This window comes from Liolophura sinensis, chromosome 12 (genome assembly GCF_032854445.1).
Source record: "Liolophura sinensis isolate JHLJ2023 chromosome 12, CUHK_Ljap_v2, whole genome shotgun sequence".
NCBI lineage: Eukaryota > Metazoa > Mollusca > Polyplacophora > Chitonida > Chitonidae > Liolophura > Liolophura sinensis.
In genome coordinates, this window is record NC_088306.1 from 17,018,525 (window position 1) to 17,039,174 (window position 20,650).

Genomic DNA, 20,650 nt, shown 5'->3' on the forward strand with positions numbered 1-20,650 from the left:
GGGGGTACATGTGGTGTACGTGATTCTGTGGTTTGCTGCACTGCCTGACAGGTTGGGCTGGCGGACGATTTGTTGCCTTCTCCCCAGGCACAAATCCCTTGTCGGCAGATCAGGTGTTGAAAACCTCTTTTCTACCGTAGTCATTCTGGACTTGGTAAAACTACAAAAAAAAAGAAAAATTGTATTTGTAATTTAGTGTCTCTCATTGCTTTGCCTAGCATGTCCATTTTCTTTTTATAGTGGGGGAGGAGGGGAGGGGAGAGAAGGCTAGGCAAGGATTGGTATAAAACCCATAAGATTTGACAGAACTAATCAGTGGAATTTTCCTGTGGGTTTTAAAATGCTTGTTGAGTTCCGATGCAGACTATTGGTGGAAAGGTTTCCATTCAAGTGGAGATTCATGCTTGGGAAGAATGAGTTAGGTCTTAGGCAGTGGGGCTTAGCATACTGAATTATACACAACAGTGAGCGCTGCTGTGGTAGTCTCTCCACTCCCCCAGCAGTGACATTTAAAATAACCCCTGTTTAACAGAGAGACCAGTCCCTCGTATCATTTCACATCCAATAGCTCTGACAATAATTGTGTGTCAGCAGTTCACATGTACCTGAGCCAGACTTGGGCAGCTGATAATCACAACACATGTGGAGTGCTCAGAGGTCATCCTCTTACATTTATTTATTTGATTGGTTTGGTTTTCTATGCCATACTCAAGAATATTTCACTTAAACGGCGGTGACCGGTATTATGGTGGGAGGAAACTGGGCAGAGCCTCTGGAAACCCTTGACCCTCCTCAGGTTGCTGTCAGACCTTCCCACATAGAGGAAGTGAGCGTGCATTGTTTTACAAGTGTTATATGTAACTATATATGTACATGTACATGTATATGGTGGGTCCTTGTCAGTACATGTACATGGTGGGTCCTTGTCAGTACATATACATGTACATGGTGGGTCCTTGTCAGTATATGTATATGTATATGGTGGGTCCTTGTCAGTACATGTACATGTACATGGTGGGTCCTTGTCAGTACATGCACATGTACATGGTGGGGTCCTTGTCAGTACATGTACATGTACATGGTGGGTCCTTGTCAGTACATGTACATTATGTACTTTATGTACATGTACAAACGACATGGTTGCATTATAACAGATACTGTACATGTACAATGTTACATGTCAGCAACAAAGAAAACACCTGCATTGCAGTGCAAGTTCGTATGCAGCATGTTAGGCCAACATTGGGCCAATGAGAATACCCTAGTGTAGCTGTAAAGTAGAACAGTGGGCCAATGAGAACACTCCGGCATAGCTGTGAAAGAAGCACATTTGCCCAGGGAGAACATTCCAGCATGGCTGTGAAAGTAGCTCATTGGGCCAGTGAGAACATCCCAGCATAGCAGTGAAAGTAGCTCATTGGGCCAGTGAGAACACACCCCGGCATAGTTGTGAAAGTAGCTCATTGGGCCAGTGAGAAGACCATGGCATAGGCTATGAAAAGTTCACATTGGGCCAAGTGGAAACATTCCAGCATAGCAGTGAAAGTAGCATTGGGCCAGTGAGAACATCATAGCATAGCAGTGAAAGTAGCTCATTGGGCCAGTGAGAACACCCCGGCATAGTTGTGAAAGTAGCTCATTGGGCCAGTGAGAACACCTCAGCATACGGTCAAGCAATGAAAGTAACACATTGTGCCAAGGGGAACACCCAAGCATAGCTTTTAAAGAGCACATTCGGCCAACGTGCATTGTAGCATTGAAAGAATCACATCAGGCCAGTGAGAACACCCCAATGTAACTTTTAAAGTAACACATTGGGCCAATGAGAACACCCCAGCATACATTGTAGCATTGAAAGTAACACATCTGGCCAATGAGAACACACAAGCATACATTCTAGCATTGAAAGTAGAACATTGGGCCAATGAGGGCACCATAGCAACATAGCAGTGAAAGGAGCACATTGGGTGTAGGAGAACACCCCAGCATACATTGTAGCATTGAAAGTAGTGCATTGGACCAGTGAGAAGACCTTGGCATAGCTGTGAAAGTAGAACATTGGGCAAATGAGAACACCCATATGTGTACGTGTAACAGTGAAAGTGGCATGTTGAGGCAATGAGGAGATCCCATCTGTTCCTATGAAAGGAGCAGATTAGGCCAGCGAGAACACCCCAGATCAGTGAAAGTATACTCTCCAAAGAGAATATGCCTTGAATACGAATGTTCCTTTTCGTTATTTTAGCTTAACTTTGATTTACAATAACATATCCAGAATTTACATTGTCAGGCAATATTTTGACCTTGTTACCTAAGAAATAACAATTTTAAAGTAATTTGAAATTTGGACTGAAGTCTAAGATCGCTTTCTGATCCAAGGGCCTAGGTCTTGACGGTTAGATAGCATTGCATAGCTCTGTGTACATGACTAGTGTGTGTTAACAGCTCTATTTGTCTTCTGGTTCAGTCGCTGTAAACAGTGAATTTCCTCTGCCTGCTCGGCATCTTCAGGCCCAAGGACATGCCATGGCATGGAACTAATCGGCCTTAACCCTTGTTTGAGCAGCTTCATATTGCTGCGGAATGGAAATTTTGGGGTCCGATTTTTTCCCCCCGTCTTGCTGTAGAAGCTTACATGAAGAGGTCAGCTTTTTCCTATATATGCGATGGAAAATCATGGTCAATTAACTCGCTTGGTTAACCAGGCTCATGTGGCTTTATTGACCAGAGGAGGTTTTAATTTGTCTGTGCTGTCTGTACAACAATCTAATCTCCTAATCTTTTTTCACAAAAAAAACAAAAACAACTTTATTTGAAATTGATGTCACAGAATGGTTCTGTTTTGGTCGTCATTATGTGTTTGTGCAAATATTCAGGGTGAGCAGATAGAGGAAGAAAAAAAAGAGCATGATTAAGAAAAATGAAAGAGCCTGAATAAGAAATATGAAAGAAATATGAAAGAGCCTGAATAAGAAATATGAAAGAGCCTGAATAAGAAATGTCAAAGATGGATGACAAATATAAAAGAGGATGATAGATGTACATGAAAGGTTTCCCACAACACATGGAAATTTGAAGTATGGCAAAATAACAAAAAATGCATCAACATGTACCATATTTCTTCCAATTTTTCACATGTTCACTTGATGTTGTTTTAAGAATATTTTGAGGGCAAATATCTTTTTGCAGGCTAGTCTTGAGGCTAGCTAACTCAGCAAATATTAATAATCTTTGTGATCAAAACCTTTAGGTGGATAACTTGCTTTCAAAGTTGCCCATATTATATGTGAAAGGTTGAAGAAATATGGTAAAAGGGGCTCATCTGTCCACTTTGCATAGAAAAATGATGATACTTTCATTTAAATGTACCATATTGTACTCTAGGCTCTATTGATAATATCAAAGCCTGTCCTCTAACAATTTACAGACCTAAACAAGCCTTCATCCACACAGTCTTTGGTCTTTGGTGGAGTGGAATGTCCCCGGGGTAAAATTTAAACAGCATTGTCCTGTCAATACACCTGTGATCCAAGGCTATCCAGATAAAGCCCAGTATAAGCCCAGGTGGGCAGGAGCTTAATCACCATCTGTACCTGTGCTGTGTTTTAATGCGCCTCAGTATTGACATGTTACAGGGGAGAGTTGTGTGAGAGGGTGTTAATTGTGACTTGATTGTTTGCGTTCCTCCAGGGCGTCCAGGACATTAACCCTACCTTTGAGAGGTCGTCAGTTTCCATACTTATGTATCCATTAACTAATGCAGGGCTTGATCAATGACTTGTCCAGTGCACTATTATGTACAGGGGTAGCTTATGCCATACCCCGAGCATCGGCGTCAGTGTCCAATAACAGGAACGACAATGTTATACAAAATGTTAGGGATGGTTTCCTGAAACGTAATGCATGTGCTGACCTCAGGTTTTGCACACACAGAACGCATTCACACAATGGGATCTACTATCATTCATTCACTGTCTGCATATTAAATACCGTAAATTGCAAAATTCATGACCAGTGTATCGTGTATTAGAATCACTGCTTAACAGATTTTAGGGGTGGTATCTCAAAAAGTGTGGCATGTATTGACCTGAAGTTTTACATGCATGTAAAGCACAATGACACAAGGAGGATTTTTCATCGCTGATGCTCTGTGTATATTAGTTACCGTAAATTACCAAATTCACGCTTTCAGCACTTCATGTATTGAGCTGAAGTTGTGCATTCCTGTATCTCCAATGGGGAGTGTCTTTGGTAGCTGAATCTTCAGTACTCAGTACAACTACTGACAATTACAACTTTAGATGAAATATTCATAATTTCAGACAATTTGTTTGATTGCTTGTTTATTTTTAATGATACAAATGGAATTTAATGAATTTCACACCTGTATATTATTTTGGATGACTAGGTCTTCTGTCTGAATTGCTTGAAATATCGGAACATTTTTGATCCCTGTTCAGACAATTTATTGATTGCTTGTTTATTTTTAATGATACAAATGGAATTTAATAAATTTCACACCTGTAAATTATTTTGGATGAATCGGTCTTCTGTCTGAATTGCTCGAAATATCGAAACATTGTTGATCCCCATACAGTATGTATAGCCAAGCGCCATCTCAGTATTTACACATAAATAAGATTCCACTTCAGACACCTTGTGGTTTGATTGTCCTCCTTGAAGTCTGGGGATCTAAGATCAAAACCAGGCTGGGTTATACCAAAGACTTCAATAATGATACTCGTGGCTGACGTTCAGCATTGAGAGGCTTAGAACAAAGGAACAGAACTGGTTGGCTTGGGGTCACCATAATGTGACCAGTTGGGGACCTACCGCAGGAAGACACAGTGTATTGGGTGGGCATAAAAAAATGGGTCGTACTTTGATGCTGCATTGCTCCATTATCCTTTGTTCAAACCCTTTCAAACTTTAGACTTTCAAATGGCATGTTTTTGTTAATACACTGACAAATTTTCAAGGTCATAGCTTAAGTAGTCTGTACACAGGGTTAAAATGAAAACATAGCCTCAAAAACGCACGTTCCGGTGACCCACATTGCATCACCTGTCAGGTGTCATGAGTAGAGCGTGCGCTTCACCTGTGTGATACACACCAGTCAAGTGTCTGGAAAAATTGTCTGGCTCTAGTGTCAGAGAAACCCTTCTGCCAGATAGGCACAAGTTTTGCTGAATCAAGATGGTTTTCTCTGCGGCGGACAAGGGATTGATCACCCTTTCAAATAAAACAAGGTAGAACATCATTTTTAAATGTCCTGAACATGCGTTTTTCACTCTATTTTGATTTTGTTCCTATGACAGGGCCTAATCTGGCCTCAGAAGGGCAGTGGGTGGAACCACCAGTGAAGGGCACCTCATTGTTGAATATTTTGAATCTCATACATTTTTAAGGGCCTCGGTTCCTGTGTTGACCTCCATCCCACGTGCACAGCACAACACGTACCTAGCCCGAAAATTCAGTCTTTGGATGGGTTTTATTTACTGATCTCTGGAGGACTCTGCCATCCTGGATGATGTGTACATCTGATCATCACAGTGTATCATAGCTACCCCAGACTGTCATTAAAAAGTTCTTTATTTTGGATAACAAACCCTGTTATTTGAAGTCGGGTTGGTCGGAATGTTTTTTTTTTTTGAAAGTAAATTAAAAGTAATTCCTGGTCCGCATAATCTGAATGCTAATTGAATTTCCATTTAAAATACATTTCCAATTTTAAATGCTCTTTTAAAAACTATGTTGTTTTCATTACCAAATTCTTTAAAACTGAAGTCAAATACTCCTTCTTGATTCTTGGCGAAGGGACGCCAATTTGCTTTCGCCACACAGAAATTATATTTGCCAAAACAAATGTGGCGATTGGCTAGCCCAAGCCTAACGACTAAGTAGATAGTCTGAGTCTTATAATGAATTTGGGTTGTTTCATTTTTTTTTTTTTTTGTATTTTTAAATTTTTGTTATTTTTTTTGTTTTTTTTCTGGATACTTACTACTGGATATTTTGGTCTGGATACTTAGGACCTAATGGCTTTTGAGTGTGTAAATTTCTAGAAGTTGATGTAAGAGTGTTTAGGAGATATTGAGCGTCAAAGTATGGCCCATTTTTTTATGTCCACCAGATATATGTATGTGTTCACATCAAATGACTCCTCATCATCCTGTGATTTACAAGTACGGTTTAAGTTGCCAAGCATACATACATGTACTTGTCATGGTGCTTTACAGCTACAGTTTGTACACACGCTCATTCTGCCTCCCTCTACAGCCATACGTGGGAAGGTCTGCCAGCTACCTCAGGATTGTCGTCGGTTTCCTCCCACCATAATGTTGGTTGCCTTTATGTAAATCAAATATTCTTGAGAATGGTGTTAAACACCAGTCAAATAATTAAATAAATAAATGCATGTTTGCATGTTTGTGTACAATTTGTGGATTTTTTTTTACTGAGGGTAAATAAAACAGCAGACAAGAAAAAATATGTCAGAATTGATATCATAATGATATTTAATGACTTCATGACTTTGACAGGTATGCTCCTATGTATAAGTACATTGTGCAAGTTTTAAGAATATAGAATGAGATCCAAGTTTCTTACGTTCAGTCTGTGAGTACGAAGATTTTAAATTTTTGATCTCATCTCCCATTCCATGTACACGCACAGAGAGAATCATTGCACACGTATATCTGCAGGGAAAAGCTTGTACATTTGGTGCACTGTCATGTTGATGAACTGAACATAATTCCACCTTTCTTAATCTGGGAACAGTGATTAAGTACATGTACTCTAAATGACCTCATATTTCGTCCATGACTAAGTTGCTCATTTTTCCAGATTCTGAGAGTTTTACTGATTTGAAAGGTAGGATGATAAACAACTGGGAAAATGTAAATTTATGAACCAGAAGTAACATCTCATGACATTTATTTGTGTCCAAAAATGCTCTTTTGAGGTTGAATTTGTAGGTCATTTAGGGTGTATGCTGGGCTATCTTTGTTAAGTATTAGAGGAAATAAACATGAAGTATAGAGCATGATTTAACATCAGATTTAGAATTTTGCTTTGGTTACTGTATTATATTGTATAAAATCTATTCTGTCGTTACCTGATGTTTGCTATGTCAGTAATGTGAGTTCTTAATCTTTGTTCTGATATAAGATATGTTAGAAGTGATAACATGCCTGTATAGACATTTGCTCTAATAGATTCTTGTGAATCAGCTCAACCATTGCACAGATATCTACTTGACAAAGTTGCCTCCCTTGAATAACACTTTCAGCTGTATGTATTTATCCCTGTGGTAATACATGTACACGTATACCCCTGTGTTGATAGATCCACTCGTTTGAGATTTAAATCAGTGACCTGTTCAGTGACCTTGTACAGGTCATAATATTTAGTTTACATGCAGCTTGTAACATCTTAAGGTGGCTCATAGAAGTTGATAGCTAGCTGGACTTGGTTTTCAGTGAATGTAAGCCTGCGCACACCATGGCATGAGAGGTTATTTTCACCATGGTCTCATGAATGAGAGCTTGAAAGAAAAAGACATCAAATAATATAACCAGGGTTATTTAGGGAGAGGTGTGGAAACAGGCCTAAACATCATTTTTATGACGTCATTGTTAACTCTATCAATCAAATTTTAATTAAGAATTCCCATTTGTAACCTATGTGCGTATGTGTATGGTTAAAGGGCAAAGCAAGGTTCAGATGTTGTAAGCGAAAATAGCAGCAATCTTGTGTTATGGAAATAACTTTTAACTCTGATTAGTTAAAACTGATAACATGTTGACGCTTTCACCACTGTTATATCTCCATTGAGCAACATGAGCTTTTCAAAGTCTCTCCTGAATACTTCATTGATCCATATAGACATTTGGTCTAGTGTTTTTCATATTGCTACATGTAAATAAGTACATGCAGTTCCTGACATCAGTCAAAATAGTTCAGTGAAGTTGAATAAATAAAATATCATTATAACTCAAGTGGACAGTTTCACATTTTAAGAACACATTATGCTACAAGACCACAGGCCTGGTTCCCTTACGCTTGATCACCTAAGTAAGTAATCCCTTATCCACCATGCCAGCATGTGTTATAGAGATATGAAGTGCACTTACATACATGTAGTAAAAGGCTACTTAACAAAGTACGCTTCATGAAATTGACCCATTAGGTCAGTACCGTGTATACATGTATTTATGTTAGCTTATCGTTAAAATTTGTTAAACTGTACAAGTTTGACAACAGCTGTATGTGAAAGAGGTGTCTGTCTAATGCCTTTTTAAGTCTCACGATGCCTACTTTATTTGCCGTGGCAATCTGTATTGGTTGCTGGGCCAGACCAAGGCATAACTTCAAGCTTCATGTACTTGTAGAATCCCCACTCTCATTCCAGCATCCCGAAGGGATGAGCAGGATAAGAGGGATTCTTTGAGTATACAAGGCTGAGGCCTTGAGGGGTCACATTGCATATTCATGATGCGGTCAGCTGACAGCGTAACTTAACGAGAGTCTGGTATCACATGGTATGACCCAATATAGGCCATGCTGTGACTCCGCCACATATCTTGTCAATGACAAGTTTGTTTGCATTAATGGTATCACTTGGGTGGGTTGAAAGTAGCTCATACATCATGCCTCTCAAGGTAACCTGAAACTCATCAACAAAATTGACAAACGCGGGTGTGACCCCTAAAGGATTCGGCCTTGTATACTCAAAGAATCCCTCTCATCGTGCTCATTCCTTCGAGATGCTGTAATGAGAGGGGAGATTTTTTGTTGTAAGGGCTCGGCCATTTCAGGGTCACATTGCTGGTTCAACGAAATGACAACCGACAATAAAACATCTTTAATTTGTGCATGTATATTCTTTTGTCTTTCTAAGACAATACAGATCCTGCAAATTGTTTAGAGGTTTCATTTAAAGAAATTTACGAAAAGTCCAATCAGCTGTTCTCAACATATCACATACAGAAACTCCCTGGCTTAAAGCCTTGGGTGTGGCTGTACTTCTGAATGAATGCCCATGATAAATATGTATGTCTATTTCTGACAGTTTCATGACTTGGCACAACTCGGCGCAAAATGCTTTGAGAGCATACTGGCTTGAACGTTTTAAATGAAAGAAGTAACTGATCATCACATCTGCAAGGATTTGTCATGTTAAGGTACACAAATAAAGTCTGAACAACACTGAACAACATATGGGCCCCATTTCTGCATCCTGAAACTTGCTAATTTCAACACATTTTGGAGAACTATTCCATCTAGAGTTTTTAAACAACTGGGTATTATAAGAGAGATTTTCCGTCGACATTTGCTCTAGATAATTCACGACAGTCGACATAGCTGGCGAAAGTGGTTCAACTATCCTCCAACTGCACCAAATACACCATTGTTGCCACGCATATTGGTAATGTTTATTAGTTGACGTGCGCTAGGACTTTGTGACAAGTTATGAAACCCGAAAGTCCTGAACCATGCAGGTGTCGCCAGATATTGTGCAAGCAGTTAGTTTTAGCTTCCATCCCATAGGATGACGCTTGGTTGTACCAGTATCTTAAGCACATGTGATAGCATGGATGTTGGGTTTTTTTACCTCCCGATGATTTATACAGGTCACTGTAGTCGTATTATCCGAAATAATTTGAACATGTTTATTTCTACGATTAGGCATAAAAAGGGCTTGCAATCATAACAGAACTGCATGTAGCTCCAATTCATTTATGTGTCTAGGCACCTCTTGTAGGCGGCCGGCAGCTTTACGGCCATCACAGGTGGTACCCCAGCCAACCTTAGAACTATCCGAAAACAAACAAATAGCCACTGGAGGCTTACGAATGCTGTTGCCATTATTATTAATCTTATGCTCAATCTACCATGCAATATGTCATACCCCCCCCCCCCCCCCCCCCGCACAGGAAATAACCATTGGTAAATTATAATCATCTTTTCCATTCAAGGCAACTATTTTATCTCTTTCCAAAGCCCTGCACTGCTGAGCACCTAGTTTCATAGCTGGTACACTGGAGGTAAACAACCCCAACAGACGAGTCACCTGCCTGATATTTACTGATGAATTTATTTATTTGATTGGTGTTTTAAGCCATACTCAAGAATATGTCGCTTATACGACGGTGGCCAGCATTATGGTGGGAGGAAACCGGGGAGAGCCCGGAGGAAACCCATGACCATCCACAGGTTGCTGGAAGACCTTTCCACGTAGGGTCGGAGAGGAAGCCAGCATCAGCTGGACTTGAACTCACAGCGACCGCATTGGTGAGAGGCTTCTGGGTCATTATGCTGCGCTAGCGTGGTAACCAACTGAGCAATGGAGGCCCCCCTTATTGATGAAGAATACAGTACTGTTTCACCTGTGTTAATGACCTTGTTCATTTTCTCGGCTCACAGTGAAACAGTAAACGTCCTCGAGTCAGTAATAAAGCCAAGATATTCAATTACTTGAGTGGGCGTTGGTACTGATTTATACTGATTTAATATGACCAGTTTGTTGAGAAAGTTTACATGTAGCTACATCTCTATTCATAATTAGATACTCGTCTTTAAAGTAGCCACACTGAATGCCATTCGCTCTAAAGTATGAATATATTGGCTTTAATGTTTTTGTAAAAACCTGCAGGGCAGATGACAGGCCAAATGGGAGACAACTGTACTGAAAAGTATTGTTTTTCCACACAAAGTCTTCAATATTTTCTGTGATCTGAATATAGAGGTATACTATGATAAGCATCTTGCAAATCAGTTGATGTGAAAAAAAAATCACCTTGTTGCACTGATTCCAGTGTCATTTGTAAAGTCTCCTGCTTGAAGTGGTTGTACTGAACAAATCCATTCAAACCACGAGTTCAAGTCCAGCTCATGCTGGCTTCCTCTCCGGCCGTGGGAAGGTCTGTCAGCAACCTGCGGGTGGTCGTGGGTTTCCACCGGGATCTGCCTGGTTTTCACCCACCATAATGGTGGCTGCCGTCATGTAGGTGAAATATTCTTGAGTTCGGCGTAAAACACCAATCAAATAAATAAATAATTAAATCAAACAACGACGATTTAGGATTGTTCGGAATTTCCCATTCTTCTTTTTCTCAAGAAAATATTTGACAGAAATTGACCTGGCTCATTACCAGCTTGTTCTATTACTCTTTTTCCTAGTGATGTGCATATTTCTTGTTTAATCTGATTTTTTTCATCAACACCAAAACTAATAGGCACTGGTGGTGTAAGTTGGACTGGATTACCAACAAACTCGATATTAAGGCCACAGACATTTTGCAAAACCCAGGGGTTATCAGTTAATTTTTGCCATTGTAGTAGATGATTACCTACGCCACCAGCTTCAAATCTTACCTCTACTTCCTTGAGCCTTAACTCATATCAGCTGGCTGAAGCTGTGTTCACCGGCCTCTGGTGGCAGTGTAACCTCCGTACCTTAAATTGTACTGTCTTCCCCTGCGGAAAAACTCTGTTGGTTTTGCTGTGACCCACTGGTCACAGCAAACTGAAACTGAAACTGTTTTTTTTGATTGAAAAGAGTCAGTTTTCCGGCTAATTTGTGCAACTTTATCAATTTCTGAGACACCCTCTTTTAATGTCATCATGAAAAAGGCTGTCTGTTCTTGGGGTCGTATGATGTGCATAAGGACGCATATTTGCGAGACAGGAAAGGCTTCACCTCCAGAACGACAGACGGAAAAAAGTGTTTGTCAACAGTGAGAGTGATTCAGAAGTTAACTCACGGCACTGACGTATATCAAGTTTTGTTTCAGCCCCACGGGGTGCTTGGGCATTTTGTTTCAGCCGCACACAGCACTTGGGCTAAGTGAGTCACTGACATTATCTCATGGCCAAGAAACTCTTGCACTTTAAGTGTCAAGTTATCTCTAGTTTTGCAGGTAGTGTTTTAGCGTATCCCAGATTTCAGCGTTGATCTTGGGTGGAGTGAAATACTTACAGTTCTCTGGTAAGGGGTGTTTGTCATAGCTTCTACATTTGTCATTCGTGACGAAGCACAAGTAATAAATTCGGGGCCTAATGTAGCACCAGAAGACTGCCTTGTTCGTGAAAATATTTTGGGTAACAAACCCATCTGTAATATCCTTATGTTGTTGTTGTTCAGCCTGTGGGACCTGATTCTCAAAATCCTCTGAATCGCTCCGCTTCGGTACATAACTGGAGGGGTTGTACCGAACAGCATTCGTCATCGTAACGCTCTCTGCCTTGTGGCCATGTAGCCTGCATGAAAAAATCTGGCTGTGACTTGTGAAGTCAGTCCAGTTTTGCTTCTAAAGAGTCCATGCCTAGGTGGTCTCTTAGCGCCAGTATGTCACCATCTTGGACTGTGTCTCCATGTAGACCATGTGGTCCCTGTATGTGTGCTTCTGTGAGCAGTTTACTGTGATAGTGCTTGGTTACGTGTATATGTACATGGTAAACTGTGATAATGCATGGTTACTTGTATATGTACATGGTAATCTGTAATAGTGCTTGGTTACATGTATATATACATGGTAACCTGCGATGGTGCTTGGTTACATGTATATGTACATGGTAACTGTAATAGTGCTTGGTTACATGTATATTTACATGGTAAACTGTAATAGTGCTTGGTTACATGTATATATACATGGTAAACTGTGATGGTGCTTGATTGCATGTATATGTACATGGTAAACAGTGATAATGCATGGTTACATGTATATGGCTTTGTTTGGACAACATGACATACGCGTGAATGATCTGTTACTCCTACTACTACTGTCATGTACCATTTGTAAATGTACATGTAGGTGGTATGCAAATCTGGACATACATAAACATGTCCATGAATATTCATAGTATGCAAATTTACCTGGTTGGAAGTGTGTCACTATTACCTGTGTAGAACTATGTACAGTGTACTTTCACATCATGATTAGGATATGCACATGGTGTGTACATGTGCATTTATGTGAATGTGTGAGAGGGATTATTTATAAATGTACATTTACCTATATAACTGTTATAACTGAGTGATGCCAAATACATGTGCATGTACGGTACCCTAATCCCTCAACCTTTTTGCATATAAAAGTGCAATTTGTGCACATGTTTTTGATTATTAAGGCATAACTACTGTACATAGGTTGGACCAGCCAATTTCAGGGCTCCACAAAAAGTATAATTTTATCAATCTACATCGAATATTGCCTTCAGAACATGCCTTGCAAACATGCAAAAATGTTAAAAACTTACAGCACTGTTTAAATAGTGACCCAGTGATAATAGTCAAATCCGAATATGTTCTTTCCTTGGTCTTTATATTTTGTTGTTGTTGTTGTTTCACGTAGATTGCTACTGTTCATTGCATTGGTCTCTTCACAGTTCAAGATTTTGATGGTAAATTTCATGTAAAGGTCACAACTTGTACACAGTTTTGGAGTGATGACAATAACAGAAATGTTATAGAGTAATACAACTGTAAATATGTTCATTGCTTTGAATTACAACAGAAAGTAATTTAACGTGTTAAAAAGAAATGTTAACTAGCCTGCCTGGCTTTCTTGGAACTCTACCACAACAGCCTGTTAACATTTTCAAGGTAGACTTTAGTCCAGAAAGTTTTTTTATTGCGTTGATGTTTGAAAATCTGCTCCATGTTTCTTCATGTAATTAATGTTGGTTTAGGACACCTGGCGATCAGACATTGTAAGTCACTGTGTTACACTTCTCAACTGTGCGTGCTATCAAGCAACTTTTGTGCCTGTGACTGATGTTCGCCATTTTGATAGACGTTTGTTGAAATCGTAGTTATTAAACTGAGTGTACTATGTGTAAGACATCTCCAACTTGTTTCGTCACAAATAAAACTTTAGTAGCAGTAACTATGGTTAAAATATTCAGCTGTTTTTTGTATTTGCCACATGCGGCAAGTGGATTCGTTTCTTACTTTGCCAGCAGCAGATAGGACATTTGATATTTCAACCCCTGATCTGTACATGTAGCAACAAATATCATTATTTTCAGCATTACTACGTTTACTATTAAGGAGTACACTAAAGAATAGTAGGTCTTGAGCTAAAAATGTAACACCTAGAGGTTAGATGTGATCAGATGATCACACACCTGTATTATACACTAATACGACCCTACCTAGTTTTTTTACCTGTAATTTCCTGCCACAGGTGTGTAGTCTCTCGCTGTCACATTCCATTTTTAGCGGGAACCACAGCAGGATTTGCACTCTTATACATGTCAGTTATGAGTACCACATCTCGGTTTACATACATGTAGGTGTAGCTTACTGTAATTGACACAATTTTAGTGAGCATCTGTCGTGTGCAGGTCCGTTTTTAGCCGAGTCCAACAGCAGGATTTACACTCAATCTGTGTGGCTTTCCTGATCATTATATCCACATTTAGAATATAGTAGTTGACAATAGACATTGTGTGGTGGTCTTCTGCCATGTACTACAAATGGACTTAGTAGCCAGGCACAAGTTGTAGCCAGGTATTTTACCAGTGTTAACGGATCATTGTGAATATACATGTATGCTCCCATATGTGATTGTCACATCAGATGTACATGTACGTCTAGTGTAGATACTTGTGATTATTGCCCAGGATTATACGTCTTCACAATACTACCAGGGAACAGTGGTACATGTATCCCAGTGCAATCTGGTAATTGGATATGTGCCTCACTAATAACAGATTCATGGACAGATTCTCGGTGAAGGTAGGTACATTTACATGGATAATCGCTCATGATTCAGAAATCTCACCATAATGGCTCATGATTCAGACACCTTACAGTACCATAATGACCCATGTGACATGTTATCATAATGGCTAATGATTAAGAAATCTCACCATAATGGCTCATGATTCAGACATTTTACAGTACCATAATGACCCATGGTGACATGTTATCATAATGGCTAATGATTAAGAAATCTCACCATAATGGCTCATGATTCAGACATTTTACAGTACATAAGGGCTCATGAATCTGACATCTTACAGTAGCAAAATGGCTCATGTGACATGTCATCATAGTGGCTTATGGTTCATAAATCTCACCATAATGGCTTATATTCAGAAACCTCACCATAATGGCTCATGAGTCAAATATCTTACCATAATGGTTCATGAATCTGACATCTTACAGTAGCAAAATGGCTCATGTGACATGTCATCATAGTGGCTTATTGTTCATAAATCTCACCATAATGGGCTTATATTCAGAAACCTCACCATAACGGCTCATGAATCAAATATCTTACCATAATGACCCATGATTCAGAAATCTCACCATAAGGGCTTATGATTCCGAAATCTCACCATAATGGCTCATAATTGAGGAGTACTATAATGGCTCATGATTCTGATCTTGCCTAGTACCATAATGGCTTATGATTCAGAAATCTCACCATAAGGGCTTGTGATACAGAAATCTCAGCAAAATGGCTCATGATTCAGAAATCTTGCCATAATGGCTCATGTTTCAGTATCTCACCATAATGACTCATGGTTCAGACTTCTTACAGTACAATGGCTCATGATTCTGACATCTCACCATAATGGCTTACCATTCAGAAATCTCATCATTATGGTTCCTGATTCAGAAATCTTGCCATATGACTCATGATTCAGAAATTTGTTGTCTTTGTCAGATGGTTATTCTTGGATTTTCACACTTACTGTTCATAACAACAGGCAAACTCATTTTAATATTGCTGTTCTTAAACATAGAGCAATATATGTATTACATGTATTGTCACTCCGGATAATGGCATAATAAGATGCAAAACTTCAACCAGAATGAAAGTTTTGTTTTTCAGAGTTACATTTTTTGTGTATCACATGTATTTTTATTTTGGAATTTTTTGGTTTATTCTGTCTACACTGATAAAAAAATATATATATATATATATTTTGAAACGCAGAAGGTTTTGGAAAATACAAAATTTGTCTGTGGACAGCTGTGCGTGTTGTCATGTGATTAAGATTGAATTTGTGATTAAATCAGTATATTTTACCATATTAATTGTTATACATGTATATCAAAATGCTGATGATAAATTCTGTGAGTATTTGCCTTGTGTTCCAGTCAGACATTAGATCATGTATATCTGGTATAAGCTGCACATGGCATCATGTGATGATGTTGTATAGGGGAAATGTTCTTATAAGTATAGTGTAAACAGACATGATTTTTTTCCGCTTTTTAGGCGGAATTCCGCTGTTTCTTTGTTCAGTTTCGATTAATTTACCTGTTTTCCGCAGATTTTTCCAGCTTCCAGGGCCTAGGCGGCCCCTGGACCCGGCCTTTTTGGGCTATGATAGTAAATTTCAGCTATTTTCTTGGTTCACCACAAATCATGTCTGTGTAAAACTCAAGTCCAAGAGATAAATAAAATAAATACATAAATAAATTGTTTACTAGGAAAGAATGGAGGAAATGTACAGATTCTCATATGCTGAGCATTGGGTTATCAGTGTAGTATCAAAGTAGGTATCAGATAGATCAAGGAAGGAATATATGTGTGAACATTGAACTGATGACCCTTTTCATTCTGTCACAGTATTCAAACAGAGAACAAGCAGTACCACAGGGTTTTCATGTAGAATTGGAGACGGAGGTCAGAGTTCAAAAGTAGATGGCTGAAATGAAAGTAATTAGGCCACATTTACTATTGATTTAAATAGTAAGAATATTCAAAATAGGTGGCTACAGGGATGGCAGTAGACAGCTGTGTGCAGCCTGCTACTTGACCTTTTTGAACACCCTGTTGTAGGTTTTCATGTAACACATAGTTCTGTGTTATTCTAGATTTGCATCCCACTTTTAAGTACTAAACTGAATTACAGTGGTTACAGCTTTGTGTGAACGGGGCTTTTATTTGATAATAAATCCTTCATCTCCTTTACCTGAGTACATATAGATGGTACAGGTTGTGAATTGACAAATATCCAGAGCTCAATACAGTCTTCAACCTTTTTGCTTATGAGGGAACAACTTCCAGTGCAATTTATGCACACTTATATGTAGATTCTGGAGACAGAACTACATTGGTTAGACTGGCCAATTTCAGGGCTTCACAAAAAGTATAACTTTTTCAGTCCGCACAGAATAATGCCCCAGAGTATACTTGAATGATCACCTTGCAAGCATGTGAAAAGGATGAGAATTACTGTTGTTCTTGAGTGCATTCAGGATACAGTGTATAAAGGCTAAGTATAGTGATGCATGTATAAAGACTGCCTGCTCAGAAGCTAGCTATCCTTTAACTGGGATGACACAGAATCCTGTAGTTTTAGTACTTAATGACTTTACTACACAACTGAAAATGAGTATAACGTTGATTAAACAGGGAACTTGGAGCAGGATTATAAAAGATAGTCATCTAGGTAATGACAATGTAGCTGTTGAGTTTGGCCATGTGACCATTACATGTGATGTACCTGTAGCTACGGGGTGTGGTTTACAGTCTGACCAGCATTGTAAGTCAGAGATCCATTGTATTTGCTCCGTGTACGTTTTGTTGTTTTATGTGGTACTCAGGTATATTTCGCTTAAATACATGCGCGGCCAACATTATGGTGGGAGGAAACTGAGCAGAGCAGGTTGCTGGCAGACCTTTCAATGTATGCCCAGAGAAGAAGCCAGCATGAGCTGGACTTGAACTCATAGCGGCTCCCTATACACAAGCTGAATCCACACTACATATTTGATTGTCGTTTTCAGGAGAACTTCGTGCCAGTGTGAACAGAGATTATCTATGGTGTATATAATAATGAGAGAACAATGTACAGTGAGTGTGACAGTTGAAGCTTGTTGTCCCATTCACACCTAGTATGAACAATTTATGTGTGTATGTGTGTAAGTCGTCAAACCCCAGCATTGTGACAGGCCAGTTTTACAACAGCACTTCTCATAACATTTTGCATTTAATATCAGATACAGTAATGTAAGCTATTCTAAAGCAGTGACAGCAATCCTCAGAATTGTTTCTCTAAATGGCTGTTGGGGGGGGGATATTATGTAACAAGTACAAAAGAGAAAAAAGGGGAAATATCAACAGTGTTTTGTAAGCTGGTGAGCAGACACATAATTTTTCAAATAGTCCTTCTGTTGGTAAGGTTCCAGCACACATTATGTAAGATGTTAGGCACTAGAGTGGCACTGTTATCTCCAGTGTACAGCTAATGACTGAACGTCCTTAATCCAACATGTCTTGACCCCACTTGGCCTGACCATCAAGTACTGGTACATTTTTAGTACAGTAAGATTTGTGTATGTCTTACATGTATTAAGGGGACCTCTGTGGCTCAGTTGGTTAGCGCACCAGCGTAGTGTAATGACCCAGGAGTCTCTCACCAATGCAGTCGCTGTGAGTTCAAGCCCAGCTCATGCTGGCTTCCTCTTCGGTCATACGTGGGAAGGTCTGCCAGCAACCTGCGGATGGTCGTGGGTTTCCGCCAGGCTTTGCCCGGTTTCCACCTACCATATTGCTGACCGCGGCCGTATAAGTGAAATATTCTTGAGTACAGCGTAAAACACCGATCAAATAAATAAATAAATACATGTATTAAGGCGTAATTAACATTAAAGTATACTGGTACTGTGTAAAGTCTTTAACTTTTAACCGTCCATTCAAGCATATTCTGAGGGGATTATTTTGTGTTAGGATTCATATCACCAAATAGTGAAGAGAGGTCAGAACATGTCTTAAAAGCAAGATTAGGGGATAAGGATCAAGATAGTCGGAATTGCTTTCCTAAATTGTAAAAAAAAAAAGATTGCATTACATTAAAACAACTGTTGTTAGTTTTGGAGGACAATATGGAAACAAAAGTTTTCTGTTGTTTGCAATTTTGCCTGGTGTGACGTCATATAAGAACATTTTCCCTCTCATCGCTGAAATATAGCCTCCAAATGATATCATGCTTACATGTACAAACACACAGACTGTCATTCTAGGGTAGTGATCTACTCGACGTCACATCGGCCCGATGCATCACATCTCATCAGGAAAATCTTACTGAAACTGCTGAAGAATGTGTTTTTGAGCGCTCTTCACTTATGGGGTTAAATAGGGTTATTCATCGTAAATCTTTTTGAACTATAGAGTAAGTTTTTCGATATCTTTCACATCATTTTAATACTTCTGCCTGGTTTTCCTTGGGACTGAAGTAGCTCTTTAGATACATGTATACTTTCATGCTGCAAGTCAGTGACGCTCTGCATATACAGGTGTTGTCAAGAGGTTGTTCATGCTGTAGGAATGCTTGATACAAGTGTACAGTACATATATTTGTTATTGTGTGTTGGACTTCTCATCATTTTCCACAATGTACAGATTGAATCATTTCTTGGTACAGGCACTGGTAAATCTCCTTGGTGCCAGTTTATTTGTTTGTCCAGGTACAAGTTCATCTCTTTCCAGGTATTTGGATTAATTGACCTGACATTTCTAGGAACTCGCTGGCACATATCTGGCCATTGGTTTGTTTATTGACACATATTGCTTCACCTGTTTTTTAGGACTGGATTGTCTCTCTTGTGAATGGTTATATGTATTTTTGAATATTGGTTGGTATTTGTTGACCCATAGTTCTTGTGCTGGTTGATGTGTTTCTCTAGGTTCTGATTGATGGATTTGGGAGTTCTTCCTGGTGTATTTCTTTGTAGAGATAATCCCTTTTTTTTTGTAGTCTTGATATATTTTTAGTCACTGGTTGATCTAGTTCTAGGCACTGGTTTGTCTAGTTCTAGGCACTGGTCGATGTATTTATAGGCACTGGTTGATTTAGTTCTGGGCATTTGTTGATCTAGTTCTAGGCAATGGTTGATCTAATTCTAGGCATTGGTTAATGTATTCCTAGCCACTGGTTGATCTAGTTCTAGGCACTGATTAATGTATTTCTAGGCTATGGTTGACCTAGTTTTAGACATTGGTTGACCTAGTTTTAGACATTGGTTGACCTAGTTTTAGGCACTGGTTGATCTAGTTCTAGGCAATGGTTGATCTAATTCTAGGCATTGGTTAATGTATTCCTAGGCAATGGTTGATCTAGTTCTAGGCATTGGTCGACCAAGCTCTATGTACTGGTCAGTCTATTTTTAGGCATTGGTTGGTCTGTTTTACTTTTAGGCTGTTTGGAGTCATTGGTAGGTCTATTTTTAGGCATTTGTTTATCTGTATGTTGCAGCATGTCTTTTACTAACTAGTTTTATATTTGGTTGTATATCAATAAAATTATCTGCTGTCATTAGGAAACAATGAAAATTCCCTTTTTTACACAATCTGGCTATAACTCTCTTTAGTGTTAATATCGTACATCCAAGAAAATGCTTTCGTACATGTATTTCCAATGAAGATGTATTCCCTAATGCAAATTACAACTTATGTGCCTTTTATACCAGAATACTAATCCTACAGTATGTTGAACCGCGGAGTATAAAGGAGGGTATGGTGTCCAGAAGGTGCTACTGTGGCCCTGCACAGACATTCTGGCCTGTGTTAGGCTGAATGTGGACAGAGCTAATGTCTAAAATAAGCCCTGCTGTCCAACAGCTGGCTGTAGGAGGCTGACATTACCAGCAAGATCTGGCTAAATATAGGTTTTCATGAGG

At 39.2% G+C, this 20,650-nt stretch overlaps 1 protein-coding gene across 1 annotated transcript in view; it reads left to right on the top strand.

The window, feature by feature from the left end:
* The window catches only part of LOC135479233 (diacylglycerol kinase delta-like), a 117,089-nt gene that overhangs the window by 12,700 nt on the left and 83,739 nt on the right, over positions 1–20,650 (top strand).